Source organism: Bos mutus, chromosome 28 (assembly GCF_027580195.1).
Source record: "Bos mutus isolate GX-2022 chromosome 28, NWIPB_WYAK_1.1, whole genome shotgun sequence".
Lineage (NCBI taxonomy): Eukaryota > Metazoa > Chordata > Mammalia > Artiodactyla > Bovidae > Bos > Bos mutus.
In genome coordinates, this window is record NC_091644.1 from 22,074,336 (window position 1) to 22,098,028 (window position 23,693).

Genomic DNA, 23,693 nt, shown 5'->3' on the forward strand with positions numbered 1-23,693 from the left:
GCCTCTTTACATCTCCCTGTACACAGTTCATGCAGATAATGGAATCTGTCCATAGTCTTATTGCTCTATTTATCACTGACTTTAAGCTAGTAAAGTCTCACAAGTTTTGCATAACATAGCATCATTTAAAAGAGAATGGTCTGATGATTGTTGAGTATGCTTCCTGATCTCAATCCTGATATTGCTGAGAATCTTCTTGACTCTTTTTTCTAGCTTAGAATCTCAAATATGTAATTGCTTGGTAATTAAATTAGTTCTCCTTTAGGGATTCTTCAAGGTAGTTATTAACATGATCTTTGCAGTGTGAGGGGCAATTTCATTAAAGTGGAGATGAAAGTCATTTTTTTGCTCAAATAAATAAGTTACTTAGTATTTACGCAAATAGCCAAGATAAAGCCATATTCTGATTAAAATTAGCATTGCTGTATATTCTGATTCATTTATATTCATTTTCTAAATACAGTTAATCTCTTGAGTACATTGAAGTTTTAAAGTGAATTTATTTCTACAAATTAAATGCAGACATTCAAGGACCTTATATTTGAAGTTTTCAAATCAAAATTCCATGGAACTTCCAAATATACTTCTTAGACATTTATAAAATCAGTTCATTGGAAAAAGATTGCTTACCATTCAAAATTTAGTTATTAAAAATTATTTTTGTCCTGATTAAACACTGGCAATATATTATTCAAATGCATAATTGATCTCGAATAAATTGATCTTTGTTAACTTTTCTATATTCAACATTTTTGATAAGGGCTATAGGGGCTTCATAGATAGTGCTAGTGGTAAAGAACCTGCTTGCCAATGTAGGAGATGTAAGAGATGCCGGTTCAATCCCTGGGTCAGAAAGCTCCTCTGGAGAAGGAAATGGCAACCCACTTCACTATTCTTGCCTAGAGAATCCCATGGACAGAGGAGCCTGGTGGATTACAGTCTCTAGGGTCGCAAAGAGTTGGACACGACTGAAGTGACTTAGCACATTCCAATAATTTGGTTTAGTGAAGCCACTGTGAATAAATGTGCAATGAAATACTCTGATATACACAGATTGTGGATAATGCCAATGATTTATTAGAATTCTAAGTGAAAATGCTTTGTTATTTGTTGTTTCCTGATTCTCAAATTCAAAAAATATTATCAAAATGTCATAGTGTGTTGATAGCATATTACACCAAAAAAGGAACTAGGAAGTTTCTTCATGGGCAGGATCTACATTCTCTCAATATTAACTATGGGGCCAGGCAATGTGCCGGGCATTTTACACACCTTCATTTACTTGATCTTCACAGAAAAGTCTCAGACTAGCATTACTGTGTGATGTTAGGCAAATTACTTACCATCTTCACATGCAAATCAGTTGTATTCCAATAGGAGATTATTAGTTCCTAACTTAGAAATTTCATATTACTGTCTTTCTTTTGACTCTCTGTTCAGATTGTTCCCCCATTCATGGCGAAGGAAGAAAAGAATTTTACTTTCAAGCTACAACTAGTACCCTGTGATAGATCAGTGACAGCTCACCAAGTATAATCATATGGAGAATACATGTAAGCATCCTGACAGCCAGAAAGGAACCTGGGAATAATGTATGGATTTTGTGTTGCGTATTTTCCTTAAGAAGCAAATTTTAAGCCAGAACCCTGATTTTCTTGCTTTTCATGTTACCAATATGTTAGAATATGGCCAGAGTGGAGAGCTGGATTAGGATTTGATTTAGCCATAAGTACAATTTACCCTTTCAAGAATAAATTTAAGCTTAATTTTTTTCAGTATTCAATATGCTGAAAATTGGAGGATTCAAAATGTGAAACATGGGAAATTTTACTTAAAAGTATAAACTATTTAATCACAAACCCAGTTCTTACAGCTCTGATAGAAGTCCTATCTGGAATTGGTCCATTTCTTGGCAATAACGCTTACTGCAAGTTTATTACAAATTACCCATAAGTTTTTACTTTGTTGGAGCACTTTAATCTTTACCCAGAAGATTTTTGCTTGGAGTGATATTAGATATCATATCAAAGGAGAGTATAGTGCTTTGTATGAGGAAATCTTGACATGGTGTGTTTGTCAGTAAATGTGTCTTATCTGACTATTATTTCTTTATCCTTATTGGATGTTAGAGATTTTTCTGATGAAGGAATTACAGTGACGGTGAGCCTGCATTTTCAGGCAAGCTACAATTGAAACTGGGGGAATCAAAGTCATTTTATCAAGGCCCTATCTAGTAGAGAGAAATGCATGCTTTTACCTGCTCCAATTTATCCCAGGTTTTAAAATGATCATATTATTCCCATGCATGTTACACCAGAGGTAAAGAGCCAGCTTTTTGCTGCTGTACTGGCTTGGACACACACTGGAAAAACATATTAGTTCATGTAGGACCTTAGAGAGGATTCTGGCTTTTCGGGAAACAATATTCCCCTGACCTAGAGTCAGGTTTATTTTTAGGAAGATGACTGTGTGGAATGAGAATGTTAGTTCATAAGTTCTGGAAACAATGTATGTGAGGATTTTTGTGTTTACGTATGTCCTGAAACCAATTTTTCCCCAGTGCGATTTCCCTCATTTTGCTGGCTTATAGACAGCCCTCTCAATCCTGGGTTTTCTACTCATTGTCATGTCACTGAATTGTACAACTTTCTGTTACTCTCTTGTTTGCTCATGTGTCAGCAATTTTATATTGAAAATAATTCAGTTTGTGTGTAGTACTTACGATTCTTACAGATTTCTATGAAAAATTTTTCCCGGTCTCCCCAGCTCTTTTAATTTATAAACCACTACTGAGTATTCTTAAGTTTCCAAAAACTATTAATAAGAGAATTGAAAGTAAGTCTATTTGCTGATACTCACTGTTTTGCAGATCAATAATGTGAATGCTGTATATGATGGGAAATATTGGCTCTCTTAAAATTCCTTTTTTTCCATAAAAATACTGGAGGAAATTTTGGTTGAATCTTCCACATTCTGGGACCTTCTCGCACATATGGCTTAGTAGGAATTTTCCATCTCCTTCCCCAGTGACAAGAACTAATGTAGAATAATATTTAAATTTACTAGTAAAAATTCAGTTTGAAATGATGTAGTATACCAATCCATTGGTAAAGCTAAGATTAGAATATATCACATTGTAGCTAAACTCTGTGACCATTTCTGTTCTTGATTTTTGATTTCCTTAACTCAAAATCTTTCCTCTAGAAATGCAAGTGCATTGTAGGGATATAGGCTTTAGGGAACTCCCAGAGTTCCCTGGCTTCTAGAATTAATATATGGAATTCTAAAGAATTCTGTGTCTTTACATTACATTTTTCATTGTTAAATAATTACTTTCTGTAAATAATGGAGTACAAGCTAACAAAATAAGTTCTTGTATTGGATTTTTCCATTACAAATATCTTTAAATCTTTCAACAAATTATTAGTTTCATTGTTAATTGAAGTCACATGTTCAGTTGGTAATCTGTTTCTTGAATTCAATGCTTGAATTTAGTGAATTTAGATTGGTTTAACAGCTGCCGTAAATTACTTGGCTGTGTGAGGATTTTTTTTCCTTTTTGTCTTTGCTTTAGCAGCACTACCTTTTTGTTCCCATGCCTCTGAATAATAGGAGAAAATGAACAGCCCCTTTGTTCTGTGATAGGATATTAATGTCCCCTCCTTTGACATCTGTTCTTCCTTACTCTTTCCCATATCACGAATGGCACCTTGTTCAACAAACAGATGAAAATCTAGGATTGATCCTTTGAGGTTCCTATTTCCTTTATCGCACATTAACATATAATTAAATCCTGAGGGCTCTAACAACAGAATATGTCTCAAGAGCTTACTTGCCGCCTTATGTACCACTACCACGTTAATCTAAGCCACCATCATCTCTTGACAATTCTACTGAAATAGCTTTCTAACTGGCCTCTCTGCTTCTGTTTTTGTTTTCCATCCAGTAACAGGATTAATATTTTCAGTCTACCAGATTGTGTCCTGTTTAAGACATTCTAGTGATTTCCCAGGGCACATAGAATAAAGTCAAAATTCCCTACCGAGGTTTACAAGGCCCTGTATAATCTGGCCCCACTGATCTGTTTTAAAATAGCACTAGTTCCCTTTCCGACTCTGTTCCAACTCCACTGGGAGACCTGGTTTCCTGAGCACCTAAGCCCTTTGCCTTCTTAAGGACTCTACATTAAATCCCATTTCTAGAATGCATAGAATTAGAAATATGTAACTGTGGTGTGGCAAGAACTTCTCTATTAGGTACTAAAGTGGACTCTTGAGCGTTGACATTCCTTCTCCCAAAGCTCCTAAAGTGTAAAAGACAAGAAGCTTACATTTGATGAATTCTTTGCTCTATGTTGACTAAAAACATTACACATAGGCATCCTCCAAGTGGAAAAAGGCAAAAAAACCCACAACTATTTGCAACATACTTTTGTTTCATATTTGTACCACTTGTTTGCTTCTTGGGGAGTAAAAGGAAAGAAAAGCAGCCTGAAGTTCTAAGTTATAATTACTAAGTCTTCAAATGAAGCAGCCTTCAAATCTGGCTTAGTTTTCTTCTTCCTCATTTTCTCATTGTCTTTGTCTTGTCATAAATACCATATCCAGAGAGAGGATTTCTCTAATGCCCAATCCAAAACAAGCACTTAATCATTCTGTTCCATCAACCTGCTTTTGACTGTGTGGATAACAACAAACTGTGGAAAATTCTTAAGGAGATGGGAATACCAGACCACCTGACCTGCCCCTTGAGAAATCTATATGCAGGTCAGGAAGCAACAGTTAGAACTGGACATGGAACAACAGACTGGTTCCAAATCAGGAAAGGAGTACATGAAGGCTGTATATTGTCACCCTGCTTATTTAACTTCTATGCAGAGTACATCATGAGAAACACTGGGCTGGAGGAAGCACAAGCTGGAATCAAGATTGCCGGGAGAAATATCAATAACCTCAGATATGCAGATGACACCACACATATGGCAGAAAGCGAAGAAGAACTAAAGAGCCTCTTGATGAAAGTGAAAGAGGAGAGTGAAAAAGTTGGCTTAAAGCTCAACATTCAGAAAACTAAGATCATGGCATCTGGTCCCATCACTGCATGGGAAATAGATGGGGAAACAATGGAAACAGTGAGAAACTTTTTTGGGTTCCAAAATCACTGCATATGGTGACTGATATCTGAAATTAAAAGAAGCTTGATCCTTGGAAGAAAAGTTATGACCAACCTAGATAGCATATTAAAAAGCAGAGACATTACTTTGCCAATAAAGGTCCGTCTAGTCAAAACTATGTTTTACCAGTAGTCATGTATGGATGTGAGAGTTGGACTATAAAGAAAGCTGAACACCAAAGAATTGATGCTTTTGAGAAGACTCTTGAGAGTCCCTTGGACTGCAAGGAGATCCAACGAGTCCATCCTAAAGGAAATCAGTCCTGAATATTCATTGGAAGGACTGATGCTGAAGCTGAAACTCTGATACTTTGGCCATGTGATTCGAAGAGCTGACTCATTTGAAAAGACCCTGATGCTGGGAAAGATTGAAGGCAAGAAGAGAAGGGGACAACAGAGGATTAGATGTTTGGATTGCATCACTGACTCGACAGACATGAGTTTGAGTAAACTCCAGGAGTTGGGGATGGACAGGGAGGCCTGGTGTGCTGCAGTCCATGGGGTCACAATGAATTGGACACTACTGAGTGACTGAATTGAACTGAGCTGATAATACTCATGCATTTGTGATATTTTTCTTATTTGTCCATTCATTTAGCTAACTATTCCTCCATCCTGCCATCCACTCATCTACTGTCTTCCTTCATTAAAATACAATCTCCAAGGGAGCAGGGACCCATGTGTCTTATTCCTAACCCCTAGAACAGTGCATAAAATAAATATTCAGAAAATATTTATTGAATGCATTTTTTATTTCAAGAAGTGATTTCAATTATTGAATAAATTATCTTCCTGAGATTTTTAAATTTAAAATATTGAAAAGTTGTAATATTGTTACAATGACATCTCTTTATAGGGGATTCTAAAACTAATGATTGAGTTATGGTTTGTGTTTTCATTTCATATAAACAATTATCCTGTTGAATTTAATTATTTTTGATTGACAAAAGTTTGTCTCCCTGAGGATATAGTCTTCCTAAATTAGATTTTATGTACGCTAACAATAAAATAAATCAGGTATGAAAGTTTTAAGGTTTTCTGAATGAAATATAAATAAATGTTTCATAGTAGTTGAGAAAGAAAGTAGATGCCTCTATTTTGTAATTGATGCTATATTTGCTACAAGGACAATTTTAGTATTGTATTAAACAGCATAATTACAAAGACTTTTTGTGTTTTCAAATTTTGACCTAGTTAGAGTGGTCCTTGCAACTACTATTTCAAGCGTGCTTCTAAGTTCCTTATTTACTGATGTTGCATGTTGTTTTTGGAGAAGGCAATGGCACCCCACTCCAGTACTCCTGCCTGGAAAATCCCATGGGCAGAGGAGCCTGGTAGGCTCTAGTCCATGGGGTCGAGAAGAGTTGGACACGACTGAGTGACTTCACTTTCACTTTTCACTTTCATGCATTGGAGAAGGAAATGGCAACCCACTCCAGTGTTCTTGCCTGGAGAATCCCAGGGATGGGGGAGCCTGGTGGGCTGCCGCATCTGGGGTTGCACAGAGTCGGACACCACTGAAGAGACTTAGCAGCAGCAGCAGCAGCAGCATGTTGTGTTTGTGTGACAGTCACTACCTTCAGTGAAAGGAATTTAAAGATACTCAGAAAAGAGATTCTCAAGGAATTCATTGTGGAGCAGAAAGACACCCTGATATCTAATAATGATATTACATGATGTGTTTTCTCTGTGCTATAGGCTGAATACTGTGGAAATATAGATGATGAAGTGACAGATTGTGGGATCTTTGGAGATGTTTTCATAGTGAATGCTTGTTTTAATGATATCTTCACATTGTTATACTACAGAAGAAAAAAAATTGGACACTCTTAAAGAATAAAGTATCTTTATGATCCAAGCAAATATATCTCTACTAGTGGAATTTGGGATAGGTGATCAATGGATAGATAGTCTGGTAGTTAAATCTTTTCCAATGTTCTTCTCATCAGAAAGGCCAGTTTCAGGTACTTTATCAGGCCCTAGTAACTTCTTGATGATGTGAACTATCTGTATCCCACTCATTCTGCTTTTATTCAGAGGTTAGTGAACAAACAATGGCAATTTAAAAATACATTTTTCATGCTTACCTTGTTGATATGATATCAAGCTGTAGAGAAGTGCTATTAAAATCCAAAAGGTTAGTGTACACAGCTCCAATGTTAGCAAGCTACAAAGAAGAGTTAGTAATGTTTTCACATTTTTGTTTCTCATTTTTGTATGTTGAGGTCAGCATTGAATCAAACTTGGAATTTCCTGGGGACCAGTGAAAAAGAGAGCCTTATTAAGGGAAAAGAAGAGCAAAACAAAAGAAAAATACAATTGTAGAGTAAAATGTACTGTTTTAATTCAAAAACCCACATATACTGGAGACCAGGATACTACAAGGACAAAAATATGTTGCGTTTCTCATTTACCTCAATTTATCCTTAAGCTGTTCGTCTCCTGCTGTTCTACCCAGCAGATTCTTTGAAGAGCTTTTATTGTGCTTTCACTTTAGAAGCAAAGGATACATTTTGTGCTTTAGTGCAATATGTGTTTGGTTGACAAATACAGAGTACTTAGTGCTGGTTACTATTTTGAGAGCTTTACATGTCATTTAATCCTTATAACCATTCTATGGGCTATGTACGGTTATTATCCCAGGTTTTCAGGTGAGAAGACTGAGGCACAGAGAGGTTGAATAACTATGTAAGGTCACTCAGTCATCTGCTCTAGATCCCAGGGTCCCAGATTCCCAGCCTCTCTTGCCTTTCAGTGCTGCATTCACTCTCCTTGAGTTGTTTCAGTTTAATGGACTGCAAATTGCAATTTGAACAAGTAACAATTTGAACATAGATTTTATAATTTGGCAAGGAGAAATATTTTAATGCAATAAGAGATGGAGACACGTAAAAATTATAGTATACATATTTCTAGAATTTTCTGAATGTAAAATATTTTGTTTAAAATTTGGGGACGTGGCCTATATTGAGCTGGCAAAAGCCCAGGAAAGTCTAATCCATGTAAACACATTTCTTTCAAATCCCATGAATTCTGTGCTTGCCATTCTAAAGAATTACATAATTTGGGTGTCCTAAATTCTTATCAGCTAATCCATTTGAATACTTTTGTTTATTCTCTGAGAGGATTTATGTAAATGTTGTAGCATATGTGGCTATGATACTCATGGGCAGAGTTGTCAGTATATTTTTGTCTGAATGTTCATCTATATTGTCAAAGCAAAGAGAATGTGAGTGTGTTTTTTGTTGTATCTCTTTGCTATTCTCTCAGAGATAGGTAGACATAGAATATTCTTCATTAGATCAGAAAATTAGCACCAAAGATTTCATTATCACTTAAATCTTGTTTTTGATCTCCAAAGGATTATATTCAGAGGAAAAACTCACCAGTGCCATCTAGCAGAGAGTTAAAATCCTTCTTTTTTCTCTCATTCAGTTCTGTTCATTCGCTCAGTCGTGTCCATCTCTGTGACCCCATGGACTGCAGCATGCCAGGCTTCCCTGTCCATCACCAACTCCTGGAACTTGCTCAAACTCATGTCCATCGAGTCAGTGATGCCATCCAAACATCTCATCTTCTGTTGTCCTCTACTCCTACTGCCTTCAATCTTTTCCAGCCGTAGGGTCTTTTCCAAGGAGTCAGTTCTTCGCATCAGGTGGCCAAAGTATTGGAGTTTAAGTTTCAGCATCAGTCCTTCCAAAGAATATTCAGGACTGATCTCCTTTAGGATAGACTGGTTGGATCTCCTTGCTGTCCAAGGGACTCTCAACAGTCTTCTCTAACACCAAAGTTCCAAAGCATCAGTTCTTCAGCACTCAGCTTTCTTTATAGTCCAACTCTCACATCCATACACGACTACTGGAAAAACCATGGCTTTGACTAGATGGACTTTTGTTGGCAAAGTAATGCTCTGCTTTTTAATATGCTGTCTAGGTTGGTCATAGCTTTTCTTCCAAGAAGCAAGTGTCTTTTAATTTCTTGTCTGCAGTCACCATCAGTGACTGGAGTGATTTTGGAGCCCCCCAAGATAAAGTCTCTCACTGGAAATAGGATATATTGTGGAAGCTTTAGTAAATCTAGAGTCCCCTCTAACCTAGTCTTAATGCTAAATCTCAGAAGTGACCTACATTAGCCTCCTAAATTGTTCATATGGTATATGACATGATAATGTTATACAGCCCGGGGACAAAGGAGGCTAGAGAGATGGACCCTGCCTTGCTACTGTAGCCATAGCCTTTACTTCACTACTATAATAACTAGATTCCCCTGGATCACTTAGACAATTCCTATATGTCTGTAGGTTATCAACCGTGAGTATTTTTAAAAACTTTGCAAATCACAGAGGGTTATGCACTTAATACAGAGGAGAATAATTAAAGGTTTGCTTTTATTAAGACCTGTTCTTCATCTAATGCTTTTGACCCAAGTTATTTCAACATTATTTCAGTGCAGCTTCCAAGCAAGTATTAATGTATGTAAGGTAAGAGGTGCAACTCATGGATCCAGAAGATGATTCAATACAATAGTCAATAATTCAAATTTGGAACATCTGATGACACTTGATATATATTAGGAGGAGGGCAGCCCCCCCAAAAAAAGATCTTTGACGTGGCATTTTCCAAACCTTAAAGGTAGAATATATCCTCAGTATGTTAAGAATCAAGAACTGCAAATAAATACGAAGTGTTTTCTGACTAAGCATTTACTTTTTTTAATATCTGGTGACTTTTTCCATGTTAAGGTTAAATTAGGATAATAGTAAGTGTGGTGGTGGTGATGGTTTAGTCACTAAGTTGTGTCTGACTCTTGTAATCCCATGGACTGTAGCCTGCCAGGCTCTTCTGTCCATGGGATTCTCCAGGCGAGAATACTGGAGTGGGTTGCCATTTCTTTCTCCAGGGGACCTTCCCAACCAGGAATTGAACCTGGGTCTCCTGCATTGCAGGCACATTCTTTACTGACTGAGCTAGAGGGAAGCCCTAATAGTAAGTATATTTATGGTGAATAATAGTAAATCCATGTATGATTGGTATAATATTAAAAATACTCTCAATATAATTCCCATCTTACTAAGTAAGCTTCTTTTCTCCCTCCTCCTCCCTACCCCTTTCCCTTCACCCCAACAAACAACTATGTTGCGTTCACTGAATTGGGACAAAGGGGGATAGGTTATAGAGGAAAGGGAAAGCCCTAGACCTGCGTTTTGCTTATCACGAGGAAGTTCCAATTACCCGAGAAGGGAAAGTACAAAAAAACATTCTTTTTCACCTGAAGGATAGTGGGAAGAAGAGAACCATAGGGAAGACAAGTAGGTCAGGGTACAATTTCTCTTCCTTCCTCCCTGGGGACCTGAACATCATCTAGAAGTGTAGATTCAGAAATATCCAGATACAGGTATGGAAGAGCCAGGAATATCAGGGTGTTGGCACGAAATCTTGGAGACACCAGAGGGAGGTTACAATACACAGCAAACACATGTTTTCTGTCACTCTCAATACTGGTAGTTTTGACCTTCTGATATACAAGGCTTGACCTAAGGAATGTGGAGGAGCAGAAGAACAATGGATAATTCTTGGCAAGTAGATTTGGGAGGCAGTGGTCTGAGGATGGCATCAATAACAGATAAATAGCTGACAATCTCAGACTAGGGTGAGAAAATGCCATTTGGATACCTGAATTTTCATTCAGAAATGTAGACGTTCATCTTCCTCTCCAGCATCAATATAGGCACATTAAAGATTTTTATTTTTTAATTTGATCACTTCAGTTTTCCTGATGGTAATTTTCTCTGAAGGAACAATTTGGCATTTTATGAGTGCTTTTGTTATTTGCTGCTACGGGCTACAGTTTATTCTGCCACAGTGGTAATTAACTAAATGGTATTCCAGTGGTCTAAAGGAATAAATGTCTTTGAAGTATTCAAGTTGCAAAAAGGAACTGAATTACTAAGAGGTGAACATGAATTTATAAAATACTATAGTAGAAGTCTCAAATTGATTTCTGTCAAGCCAAAGCTCATTTTAGTGCTAACAAGAATTTAGAGGTCAGTTATGGGAAGGGTGGTCTGTGCTTGGGAAGACTGAAGCAACTGGCCATAACAATAGGTCATGACGGTATTGTCAAGAAGGTCTAGATGTAGACAACAGATGGCAGAGGTCTTAATACATTTGCAGGGAATGTCACAGAGGACAGATGGCAGGGAGCCATCCATGGGATCTGCGATTCACTATCAAGACTCCAGTTCTTGGAAATTCTAAAGGAAGGTTAATCTATTAGAGGAACTGGGACACCAGACAGTTATGAACCAAGTCTTAGGATCAAAGATTTAGTTACAAAGATAAAATACAAATCCCTCCCCACCCCCGCCTGGCCCCTGCTTTTTTTTTTTTTAAAGCTAAGGTAAAAGTTCAGGATGGAACCAAGATGAAAAGTTGGATATTCAATAAGTTTGACTTCCCATGCTTTCCCCAAATAGGGGAAGAAGATTGATTTCAGAATTAGGAGAGATGTATAGGTGAGCTCTTGGAGAAGGCAATGGCACCCCACTCCAGTACTCTTGCCTGGGAAATCCCATGGACGGAGGAGCCTGGTAGGCTACAGTCCATGGGACCGCTAAGAGTCAAACACAACTGAGCGACTTCCCTTTCACTTTTCACTTTCATCCATTGGAGAAGGAAATGGCAACCCACTCCAGTGTTCTTGCCTGGAGAATCCCAGGGACAGAGGAGCCTGGTGGGCTTCTGTCTATGGGGTCGCACGGAGTTGGACATGACTGACGCGGCTTAGCAGCAGCAGTAGCAGCAGCGTAGGTGAGCTCTAGAGGCCCAGTTTTTCAAATTTAAAGGAATCTGGGGAAGGAAGTAGGAAGTTCAGTATACTTCCTTGCAGAATGTCCCTTTCCTTTTTCATCCGTTTAACAGTGGTATCAAATGAATATTAAATTATTTTCCTTTTGTTTACCAAATATTTTGTTTTTCCCTGATTTATATAAAGAATAATTTTATAAGAAATGATTTTTTGCTTTGCAAAATATGTTTAGTGTGTCTAGTGCAATAAAATGAGTGTACCTTTTGACCTAAGAATTTCACTATTTGTAACAGAAAAACCTAAAAAGTGGCTGTATATAATTTCTCTTTCTTACTTGACATATATATATATATATATATATATATATGCTGATGTATGCATAAAACAGGGAGAAGGAAATGGCAACCCACTCCAGTATTCTTGCCAGGAGAATCCCAGGGACGGAGGAGCCTGGTAGGCTGCTGTCTATGGGGTCGCACAGAGTCAGACACGACTGAAGCTACTTAGCAGCAGCAGCAGCATGCATAAAACATTCTTTTTATGGACAGAAACTCAGGAAACTATTAAAAACTAATTATCTATCAGGACAGAGAGCTGTGGGGGAGAGGAGACTATGACCATATTCTACTGTTAAAAACAAGCTGTTATCTGAGCAAAGGGATTATGGAATTATTTTCTTTTTTTCTCCCTCTTATAATCTTTCTCTTTCTCTATATATTTACAAAGCCCTAATAAATGATATTTTCCTCCTGGTATAGAAACATTTTTAAAATTTTCATAAAGATTAACTTTGTATAATAAGATGAATCTTTCCTTTGCAGAATATAGGCTTTTTTCATAAATCAATCATATGGAAAATTTATACCAAGCTATTGCTATAAGTAATACACTGAGTTACCAGCCTCTTATCATTTTTGGTATATTTTATACTTGAAAATACACAGCTATGCAGTTCTTCATTAAATCACCAATTGGCTTGGGGCCTGGGTTTCATATGTCTCTAAAATCTATAAATAAGAAAATGTGTAAATGTGTTTTAGAATATATAAAATGCTTTTCACTTAATTTGATGTTTTATATAAATTTTATCTGTATTTATAGTCATGACCTCAAATATCCCATAAAAATAGAGAAGAAAAATTAAGACTAAGGCAGCTGCATTCATATTTTTGGTGGATGTTCACACAGAAAGAAAATAGCTGCTTTTGCCCTGAGTCTCAGGCACCAAGTTGGTATCTGTAATTTAGGGCCATTATCAGACTAAAATGTCCCTCACCACGACTGATCAGCTGAACTCAGCAGGTCTTCTCAGCTCTACACTCTCAGAGGCTGAACTGTGTTCCAAGGGGGCAATTTTGGCTTGGTCATGGACATATAATGTGGGTATTACTGTACATGACCACTCTTTCTGGGGATAATAGCACAGCTGGTCTGCCAATTGGACTTAGAAGCGTGATGTCAGGTTTATTTTGCTGCCAGCAGTACTGGGAGGCCAAAACTTGCTTTGGCTGGGGAGATGATAGAATAGTAGTATTTTGTCATTCTATTGCATTTGTTTGTAAAAGCCTTAGGGTGCTTTTGCAAACAGTAATTAAGCCTAGCAACATTCCTCTTAAGCCTGTGTTATCACATGAAGTACCTGATGTGCATTTTAGAAATTCTTTGGCAGTAATGTCCAGAGGTGACTTATTAGACTATGGTTAAATGACAGAGCTGACTACAAAAAATTAAGTAGTTTGCATTCTTTTCTCTGATCACCAAATATTCTCTTTGAGATGGCAAGGGAGCATGCCTTACATTGAAGTGATGTTACATTTTAAGCTGCTTGAAAGCAGGATTCCTTTTCCATTTTCTTAACTCTTTATCTCCTTTCATGAATGATATCACTTTATTTTTCTTTCTATGTTATATCTTTCTTGACATTTGGTCAACACTTCATACAATTAGGTAGGCCTAAAGATGAAATGTCATATATAACAATGTTTCCACAGAAATAGAAAACATTGTTCATGCATGCTACTCCTGTGGCCTTTCATAAAGGAAAAAACAAGATGTTCCCTGTTAACATGGAAAATAAAATCAGATAAGACTTAACTCACTCTTAGGATATGTGTTTTTATTACCAAAAAGGGTTTTGTTATGGTATTTTCATAAATATCAGAGTGCTTTTTATTGGGCTACATTGACGTCAGAAACTAAATATGTTTTATTTTCATTTGTAGTTATTTGTAGTTAAACTTTTATAAAATTTGTACTTGTCCTTTTACTGGTCATCTTTTCTTACGCAGATAATTAATATATTTGGGTTTAGGGTTCTTTTTATTTTTAAAAGTTATTTTGAATTCTAATATATATAGAGATCTGGATTAAATTCAAATTATTAATATGTCAGTTTAATATAATAAGTAATATAAATGGAATAATTTTTTGGTATGCTAGAGTAGATTACTAATGTAGCCCATTCTGATCTTAACACAGAATAAATATGAAATATTTACAATTTGTCTAAATTTTTAGATGAGTTTAAATCCTAAAATGTGTTATTAACCAAAGTACTCAATAAGAGTGGAGAAGGCAAGGCAACACACTCCAGTACTCTTGCCTGGAAGATCCCATGGACGGAGGAGCCTGGTAGGCTGCGGTCCACGGGGTCGCTAAGAGTTGGACACTGCTGAGAGACTTCACTTTCACTTTTCACTTTCCTGCATTGGAGAAGGAAATGGAAACCCACTCCAGTGTTCTTGCCTGGAGAATCCCAGGGATGGGGGAGCCTGGTGGGCTGCCGTCTCTGGGGTCGCACAGAGTTGGACATGACTGAAACGACTTAGCAGCAGCAGCAGCACTCAATAAGAGAATTTTAACCATCTTGTAGAGAAGTGGGAGATTGCCAGTTTTAAGACATTCTCTTTTTATGGCTACTTACAATAGCAATTTGAATGAACAGGTGTAGATACATGTTGTATAATATGCCAGAAATAAGGATGGTTTTCAAAGATAAGGAATAAAACGTTCCATCCTTTCTGCTGTATCTATTTAGTCAGAGTTATTCTAATATATTCTCACTGGGAAGCTTCTAAAAAAATTGTTCAAAGAATTAAAGCACTCTGTAAACTGATCAAAGTCTTGAGTGTCTAATGTAGGCTTAGAAATCCCATAATATTCATTAGGAAAAATAAATACACTTTTAGAGATTTCCCTTTGAGTTAAGAAAATTTTCTTTTGGGACAAAAGTGTAAGAATTCATTTTTTCCTGATCTTTAAAGTTCTGTACTGTAATGTTTTATAAACATAATGATTACAACATTCTCTATCCTCTTATTTCAGCATCCATTAAAGTAAGAGTTTCATAGGCTTTTACATTTATTATAGTTTTGAACTGAATTAGAATTTGAAATATTGTGAAGAGCCATAATATCAAACTTAAAAAATCACGTAAATTTATATCCTTTATTTTCCTACTCCAGCTTATTAGTATACCTGAAAAATCTGTATCAGCGTAATTTTATTAATTCATATTTACATTAAGTACATATGTGTCAGCTAAATATATCAAAGCAGCCAAAGATCAGTGTCTATCTTTGGCTCCTAAGAAAAGTCATTTAAAAGTGCGCTTTCCACTCTATCCCTACAGATAAATAACGTAGGAAATTGAATTTCTATAAAATCTCTAGAATATCCCAGAATAGAAAACACATGGATACTAATGGACAGAACAACATACACAACAGAGTAAATAATAAGGTAGCTAATTCTTTTCTGTATTTGATACATTTATGATGACCTAATTTGAGTTAGATGCTCAACCCTGGGAAGATCATCTAAGAAGTTGGGAGTTGATATTTGAACCCTCTGATTTGAAGGAATATTTTCTTCAAGTAGGGGGATGAGAGAAAATAATATCTACTATGAATACCTATCATTTAATAAGCATGTATGTGTACTATGTCAGGCATGTGTTGGGTACTTAATATGCACTCTTTCTAAAGAGGAGAAAAGAAATATATGTTAAGGCTGATTGCTGGAGTATCTAATATACCAGTTTATGTAAGCTATAGGTGCAGACAGCAAAATTTCCATTCTTTTTCAGAAGACTAGGATCTATGAATCACTTTAGTTTATAACAAGTTATGATAAAAAAGACCATCATTTACAAATATGAAATATTTCTGCCGCATCCTGGGAAAGTTTGTTTCCAGTGCCCACTTACGCTGTTGTTTGTTGCTGAAAAATCCACTGCTGCCTGTGTGTGCACGCGTGTGTGTTAGCTAATGGGATTTGGGTCTGTGTTTCCTAGCTATGAATCCTTATTAATTCTAAGACTTCTTATGGATTTTAACTCTTTTACCACAGATTTCACGAACTTTAAAATACACAATCACACACAGATATACACATATGTCAGTGTTTTTTTTCAGAGGTGCATCTGAAGGGGGAAAAGTAAATAATCTTTATTTTGAAATAATTTCCTGTTATAAAGTGAAGTGCTTTGAAATTTCTTCCTGTTATAAAAGTTCATTTGCCTATTTTTTAAGCAAGTGACCATGCCTAGAATATTACATATCCAGAGAAATGGTGTAATGTTATGACTAAGCTTGAACCTTAGGAGGGCTTCCCTGGTGGCTCAGATGGTGAAGAATCTGCCTGCCTTGCGGGAGACCTGGGTTCAGTCTCTGGGATGGCAAGATCCCTTGGAGAAGGGAACAGCTATTCTGGAGTTATATTAATATCTACTTATATAAATAAATAAATAAATTATAATGATGCATGTCATGATTACTTATACAAATTGTTCTCTTTAATAGATCTCCAACCACTCAACTGGCAGGGTTAAGGTGGGACACAGAATAATACTGTTTAAACTTTTCCATTTTTTTTCTGAAAAAGAATTTAATTAAACATATGTGTCCCTCTGCAGTTGCTCTTACCAAGCCTACACAATGTCAAGATTTCTGCTGCTTCATTCTGTTCAGTAGTTGTAACAAATAAATATTATAAATAGAGAAAAGATGTATAATGTATATCACCTCAAAACATTGTGAGAGTAAGACAGAATTTTGGATGGTTAGAGTCAGATGGATTTTATGCTAGGATTTGTTATAAAAATAAAACCTGCTTGCATGTAGGAGCAGGAACTTCTCAACACTATCTTGTGCCCCTAGTAAAAAGATTAGAAGCTTATAAGAAAATAAGTAGTTGTATGAAAAACCATGCCTCAAAGTGTGAAGACTAATAAAATTTGTGAGATTAATGAAAATAATAAACTTGAAGCATGTTCAGCTCAGTTGCTCAGTTGTGTCTGACTCTTTGCGACCCCATGAATCACAGCACGCCAGGCCTCCCTGTCCATCACCAACTCCCGGAGTTTACCCAAACTCATGTCCATCGAGTCGGTGATGCCATCCAGCCATCTCATCCTCTGTCGTCCCCTTCTCCTCCTGCCCCCAATCCCTCCCAGCATCAGGGTCTTTACCAATGAGTCAGCTCTTCGCATCAGGTGGCCAAAGTATTGGAGCTTCAGCTTCAGCATCAGTCCTTCCAACGAACACCCAGGACTGGTCTCCTTTAGGGTGGACTGGTTGGATCTCCTTGCAGTCCAAGGGACTCTCAAGAGTCTTCTCCAACACCACAGTTCAAAAGCATCAATTCTTCAGCGCTCAGCTTTCTTCACAGTCCAACTCTCACATCCATACATGACCACTGGAAAAACCATAGCCTTGGCTAGACAGACCTTTGTTGGCAAAGTAATGTTTCTGCTTTTGAACATGTTATCTAGGTTGGTCATAACTTTCCTTCCAAGGAGTAAGCGTCTTTTAACTTCATAGCTGCAATCACCATCTGCAGTGATTTTGGAGCCCCCCCAAATAAAGTCTGACACTGTTTCCCCTTCTATTTCCCATGAAGTGATGGGACCAGATACCATGATCTTAGTTTTCTGAATGTTGAGCTTTAAGCCAATTTTTTCACTCTCCTCTTTCACTTTCATCAAGAGGCTTTTTAGTTCCTCTTCACTTTATGAAGCATGTTAGAGGGGATCAATCTGATTGTAAAACTGTAAGAACAATCCACATACTTAAAAAAATTAAATACAGCAAAGGCAACAAAATTATTTTCTTATGTCAAATCCAATATACCAACTTTGCGCACAGTATACAAACTTTGGTCACAATGGCTAAGGGACTTTTTTTACCTACCTTTAGACCCTGTCTTGACACTCCTAGAGAGATCCTTACCAAATGCCATTCATGCCTTTCTGTTGTCTTCACTGCTGTAGGCTGTTGGCCTGATGTTTTCTTTCTGAACTTTAAGATTTTTTCTACTACCTCTTCTCATTCAGTCCGTGATATTCAACCACAGCTATCTAGTAAAGAAAGTAAGAAATAATGGCCAGAAAGTTTCTACCACAATGATAGAGGTTTGATGTCACTCCTTGCCGAGTTCCAATGCTAGCCCCTTACCACCTCATCAAAACTGAATGTATACTCGATAAATACTCTCTCTTCTCTTGGAGGGTAACACATGTCATTCCAGTCATTTGGTATTTATTTCAAAATTCAGATAATTTGTCTTTTAGTCTTTCTCTCTGACAAGATTTCTCTTAATATTCTCTTTCTAGAAAGATTTCCTCTGCTGGGTTTACAGATTCAAGTTTCTTACTTGAAAACCTTCAGTATGGTTAGAGGAACCCTATGTCACTTTGTCTGGAATAACAGGCAAGATTGGCCTTGGGATACAAAATGAAGCAGGGCAAAGGCTAACAGAGTTTTGTCAAGAGAACCCGCTGATCATAGCAAACACCCTCTTCCAACAACACTGGAGAATACTCTACACGAGGACATCACTAGATGATCAATACCAAAATCAGGTTGATTATATTCTGTGCAGCCAAAGATGGAGAAGCTCTTTACAGTCAGCAAATATAAGACCAGGAGCTGACTGTGGTTCAGATCATGAATTCCTTATTGCAAAATTCAGACTTAAATTGAAGAAAGTAGGGAAAACCCTAGACCATTCAGGTATGACTTAAATTAAATCCCTTATGATTATTCAGTGGGAGGTGACAAATACATTCAAGGGATTAGATTTGATAGAGTGTCAGAACAACTATGGACAGAGGTTTGTAACATTGTACAGGAGGCAATGATCAAAAAAGAAATGCAAAAAGGCAAAATGTTTGTCTGAGGAGGCCTTACAAATAGCTGAGAAAGAAGAAAAGGGAAAGGCAAAGGAGAAACGGAAATATATACCCATCTGAATGCAGAGTTCCAAAGAATAGCAAGGAGAGATAAGAAAGCCTATTTAAGTGATCAATGCAAAGAAATAGAGGAAGACAATAGAATGGGAAAGACTAGAGATCTCTTTAAGAAAATCAGAGATACCAAAGAAACATTTCTTGGAAAGATGGGCACAATAAAGATTAGAAATGGTAGGGACATAACAGAAGCAGAAGATATTAAGAAGAAGTGTCAAGAATCCACAGAAGAACTATACAAAAAAGATCTTAATGACACAAAAGGACCAAGATGGTATGATCACTCACCTAGAGCCAGACATCCTGGAATGCAAAGTCATGTTGGCCTTAGGAAACATCAGTACGGACAAAGCTAGTGGAGGTGATAGAATTCTAGTTGAACTATTTCAAATCCTAATGGATGATGTGGTGAAGGGGCTGCACTCAATATACCAGCAAATTTGGAAAACTCAGCAGTGGTCACAGGACTGGAAAAGGTCAATTTTCATTCCAATCCCAAAGAAAGGCAATGCAAAGAATGTTCAGACTACTGCACAATTGCACTCATATCACACACTAGCAAAGTAATGCTCAAAATTTGCCAAGGTAGGCTTCAATAGTACATGACCAAGCACTGCCAGATGTTCAAACTGGATTTGAAAAAGGCAGAGGAAACAGAGGTCAAATTGCAAATTCCGTTGGATCATAGAAAAACCAAGAGAATTCCAGAAAAACATCTACTTCTGCTTCATTATCTTTGCTAAAGTCTTTGACTGTGTGGTCACAACAAACTGTGGAAAATTCTTCAAGAGATGGGAATACCATACCACCTAACGCACCTCCTGAGACATCTGTATGCAAGCCAAAAAGCAACAGTTAGAACCAGACATGGAACAATGGACTGGTTCAAACTTGGAAAAGAAGTACATCAAGGCTACATATTGTCACCCTGCTTATTTAACTTTTATGTAGAGTACATCATGCAAAATGCTGGACTGGATGAAGCATAAGCTGAAGCATAATCTTTCTCCCTCAAGACTGCAGGGAGATATATCAATAACCTCAGATATGCAGATGATACCACCCTTATGGCAGAAAGCAAAGAAGAACTAAAGGGCCTCTTGATGAAAGTGAAAGAGGAGAGTGAAAAAACTGGCTTAAAACTCAACATTCAACAAACAAAGATCATGGCATCCAGTACTGTCACTTCATGGCAAATAAATGGGGAAACAAATGAAACAGTGGAAGATTTCATTTTCTTGGGCTCCAAAATCACTGAGGATGGTGTCAGAAACCATGAAATCAAAAGATACTTGCTCCTTGGAAGAATAGCTATGACCAAGCTGGACAGCATATTGAAAAGCAGAGACATTACTTTGGCAACAGAGTTCAGTCTAGTCAAAGCTATGATTTTTCCGGGTTTCATGGATGGATGTGAGAGTAGGACTGTAAAGAAAGCTGAGCACTAAGGAATTATTGCTTTTGAACTCTGGTTCTGGAGAAGACTCTTGAGAGTTTCTTGGACAGCAAGGAGATCAAACGAGTCAATCATAAAGGAAATCAGTCTTGAATATTCATTGGAAGGACTGATGCTGAAGCTGAAGCTCCAATTCTTTGGCAGGTCAGGTGGTCTGGTATTCCCATCTCTTTCAGAAATTTCCACAGTTTGTTGTGATCCACACAGTCAAAGTCTTATGCATATTGATTATGCATAGTCAATAAAGCAGAAATAGATGTTTTTCTGGAACTCTCTTGCTTTTTCAATGACCCAGTGGATGTTGGCAATTTGATCTCTGGTTCCTCTGCCTTTTCTAAGACCAGCTTAAACATCTGGAAGTTCACAGTTCACGTATTGCTGAAGCCTGGCTTGGAGAATTTTGAGCATTACTTTACTAGCGTGTGAGATGAGTGCAATTGTGCGGTAGTTTGAGCATTCTTTGGCATTGCCTTTCTTTGGGATTGGAATGAAAACTGACCTTTTCCAGTCCTGTGGCCACTGCTGAGTTTTCCAAATTTGCTGGCATATTGAGTGAAGCACTTTCACAGCATCATCTTTCAGGATTTGGAATAGCTCAACTGGAATTCCATCACCTCCACTAGCTTTGTTCGTAGTGATGCTTCCTAAGGCCCACTTGACTTCACATTCCAGGATGTCTGGCTCTAGGTGAGTGTGAGTGATCACACCATTATGATTATCTGGGTTGTGAAGATCTTTTTTGTACAGTTCTTCTCTACTTTAAGGTTTTTTGATACCTATGAAGTTTGTTATGCCAGTATATATTAGAGTAGAAACACATATGATTGATGAAGAAGAAATTTGAATGAGTTACAGTAGATATTATTATTTATCAAGAAAATTGACATATTTGTGAGATTGCATGATTTCTGATATTTAAACCAATGCTTTCATTTTAGGGAGTTAAATGATTATCCCAGTATTCCAAAACATGTACTGGTATTGCTGCTTTACCTGACCAGTTCTGTTATGATGGGAAAAGGTTTACTCTCATTGTGAGATGGGAATCATACTCAGCTGGAAGGCTATATTTGCATTATATCAGAGATACAGGGAAAAACCTGAAATAGTGTCATACCACCATTTTTTATTCCCTGCCATCTGTGGTAACAGTACAAAATACCAGCCCCTGGGGTCACCCATGGTCACTGACAATATTATTATTCTACTTTGTTCTTTGTTCCTCTATACTTATCCTCCCTTTGTTATTCATCTCAAAACCCTTCCCATTGTTCTCTAGATACACATGAGCTTGAAAACAAACTTGAACACCTTAAAGACACCCTTCTCAGCCTTTTCCATTAACCAAAAGCTAGCTCTCTCATGCCACCGTTTGCAGTGAAATCTGCTCATGTACCCACCCTCTGAGTGTATGAGTCTCAGTTGTGTCAGTGGGCATTTATTCACCTTACCCTTTACCACTAAATCCACAGTATCTGTTGTTTTATTGTGTAAGAATTCCTTTCTCTGAAGCTCATAACGTCTGGCTGTTCTGTCCCTATCCTGAGCTTCCGGATCTCAGAAATTGTTACAAACTTTAAGACTATAGAATGACTTGACCTTTGTTTAAGGTTGCTTTCAATATGGCCTACCACTAAACTGGCAAGCAAAGAGTATACAGGATATTCACAAGACTTAGGATAAAACTGACTGGATACTGGTCCCCAGTGCCTCCCTTGCTCTCTTGTTGGGTACCTAAGGTTCAGTGGTCTGTATAATAAGTAGGGACTGTATAAGCCAACGATCCAGAGTAGCCCAGAACTTGTCTCTCTGCTTTCTAATGCACATGATTGGGAGAGTGTCTGCTACCTCAGCATTCCAGTATGCACCATATTATTTTATAAGAAAATTCATTATACATCACAGTAATCTACTTTCTTACTTATCATGGTGCCAACCTTCAGCAGAACTCACCACGGGCTACCCAGTGGCTATTTATTATCACTTCTCTTGTTTTTTTATCATCATTTCTCTATACTTTTCAGTGATTATGGAATTAAGAGCCTTTTCCATTCAAGTTCAGCCATCAGGTGAATGACTTGTGTGTCTTTGTGTCCCCCATCCACTGCCTAGTCTCAGATTTCTTTCATTAGGTCAAATCTAATAACTTTTGACCCATCCTTCCTTCCCCACTTTCTTACATTATGTACTTGGTGTGTTATAGTGGAAAGCATATATGCTTCAGAGTTAAATAAGTCAGAGTTTATGTTCCAGCTCTGTTAGTGACTAACCGTGCAAGGTTGGACAAGCCATGTACCTTTATTCATCCTTGATTTCTTCATCTATAAAAACAGTCAGATAATTAAGTGCAATGACCTGTAAAATTCTAAGCACAGTGCCCAAAGATTCTGAAAAATGCAAGTTTCAACTCCCCTTCATATGGCTATATATTAGATCATCAGATCAGATCAGATCAGTTGCTCAGTTGTGTCCGACTCTTTGCGACCCCATGAATCACAGCACGCCAGGCTTCCCTGTCTATCACCAACTCCCGGAATTCACTCAGACTCATGTCCATCGAGTCAGTGATGCCATCCAGCCATCTCATCCTCTGTCATCCCCTTCTCCTCTTGCCCCCAATCCCTCTCAGCATCAGAGTCTTTTCCAATGAGTCAACTCTTCGCATGAGGTGGCCAAAGTACTGGCGTTTCAGCTTTAGCATCATTCCTTCCAAAGAAATCCCAGGGCTGATCTCCTTCAGAATGGATTGGTTGGATCTCCTTGCAGTCCAAGGGACTCTCAAGAGTCTTCTCCAACACCACAGTTCAAAAGCATCAATTCTTCGGCGCTCAGCCTTCTTCACAGTCCAACTCTCACATCCATACATGACCACAGGAAAAACCATAGCCTTGACTAGACGAAACTTTGTTGGCAAAGTAATGTCTCTGCTTTTGAATATGCTATCTAGGTTGGTCATAACTTTCCTTCAAAGGAGTAAGTGTTTTTTAATTTCATGGCTGCAGTCACCAT

General features: G+C 37.5%; 1 protein-coding gene and 1 long non-coding RNA gene across 5 annotated transcripts in view; both read left to right on the top strand.

Annotated features, from left to right (window-relative positions):
* The window catches only part of LOC138986099 (uncharacterized), a 29,096-nt gene extending 19,344 nt beyond the window's left edge, over positions 1-9,752 (top strand). The window contains exons 2-3 of the long non-coding RNA XR_011462997.1: positions 1,441-1,553; positions 8,608-9,752. This is a non-coding gene — a long non-coding RNA (uncharacterized lncRNA). The remainder of the gene's footprint in view (positions 1-1,440; positions 1,554-8,607) is intronic.
* Positions 1-23,693, top strand: part of CTNNA3 (catenin alpha 3) — a 1,958,943-nt gene that overhangs the window by 583,011 nt on the left and 1,352,239 nt on the right. The gene's annotated exons all lie outside the window — the stretch shown is intronic.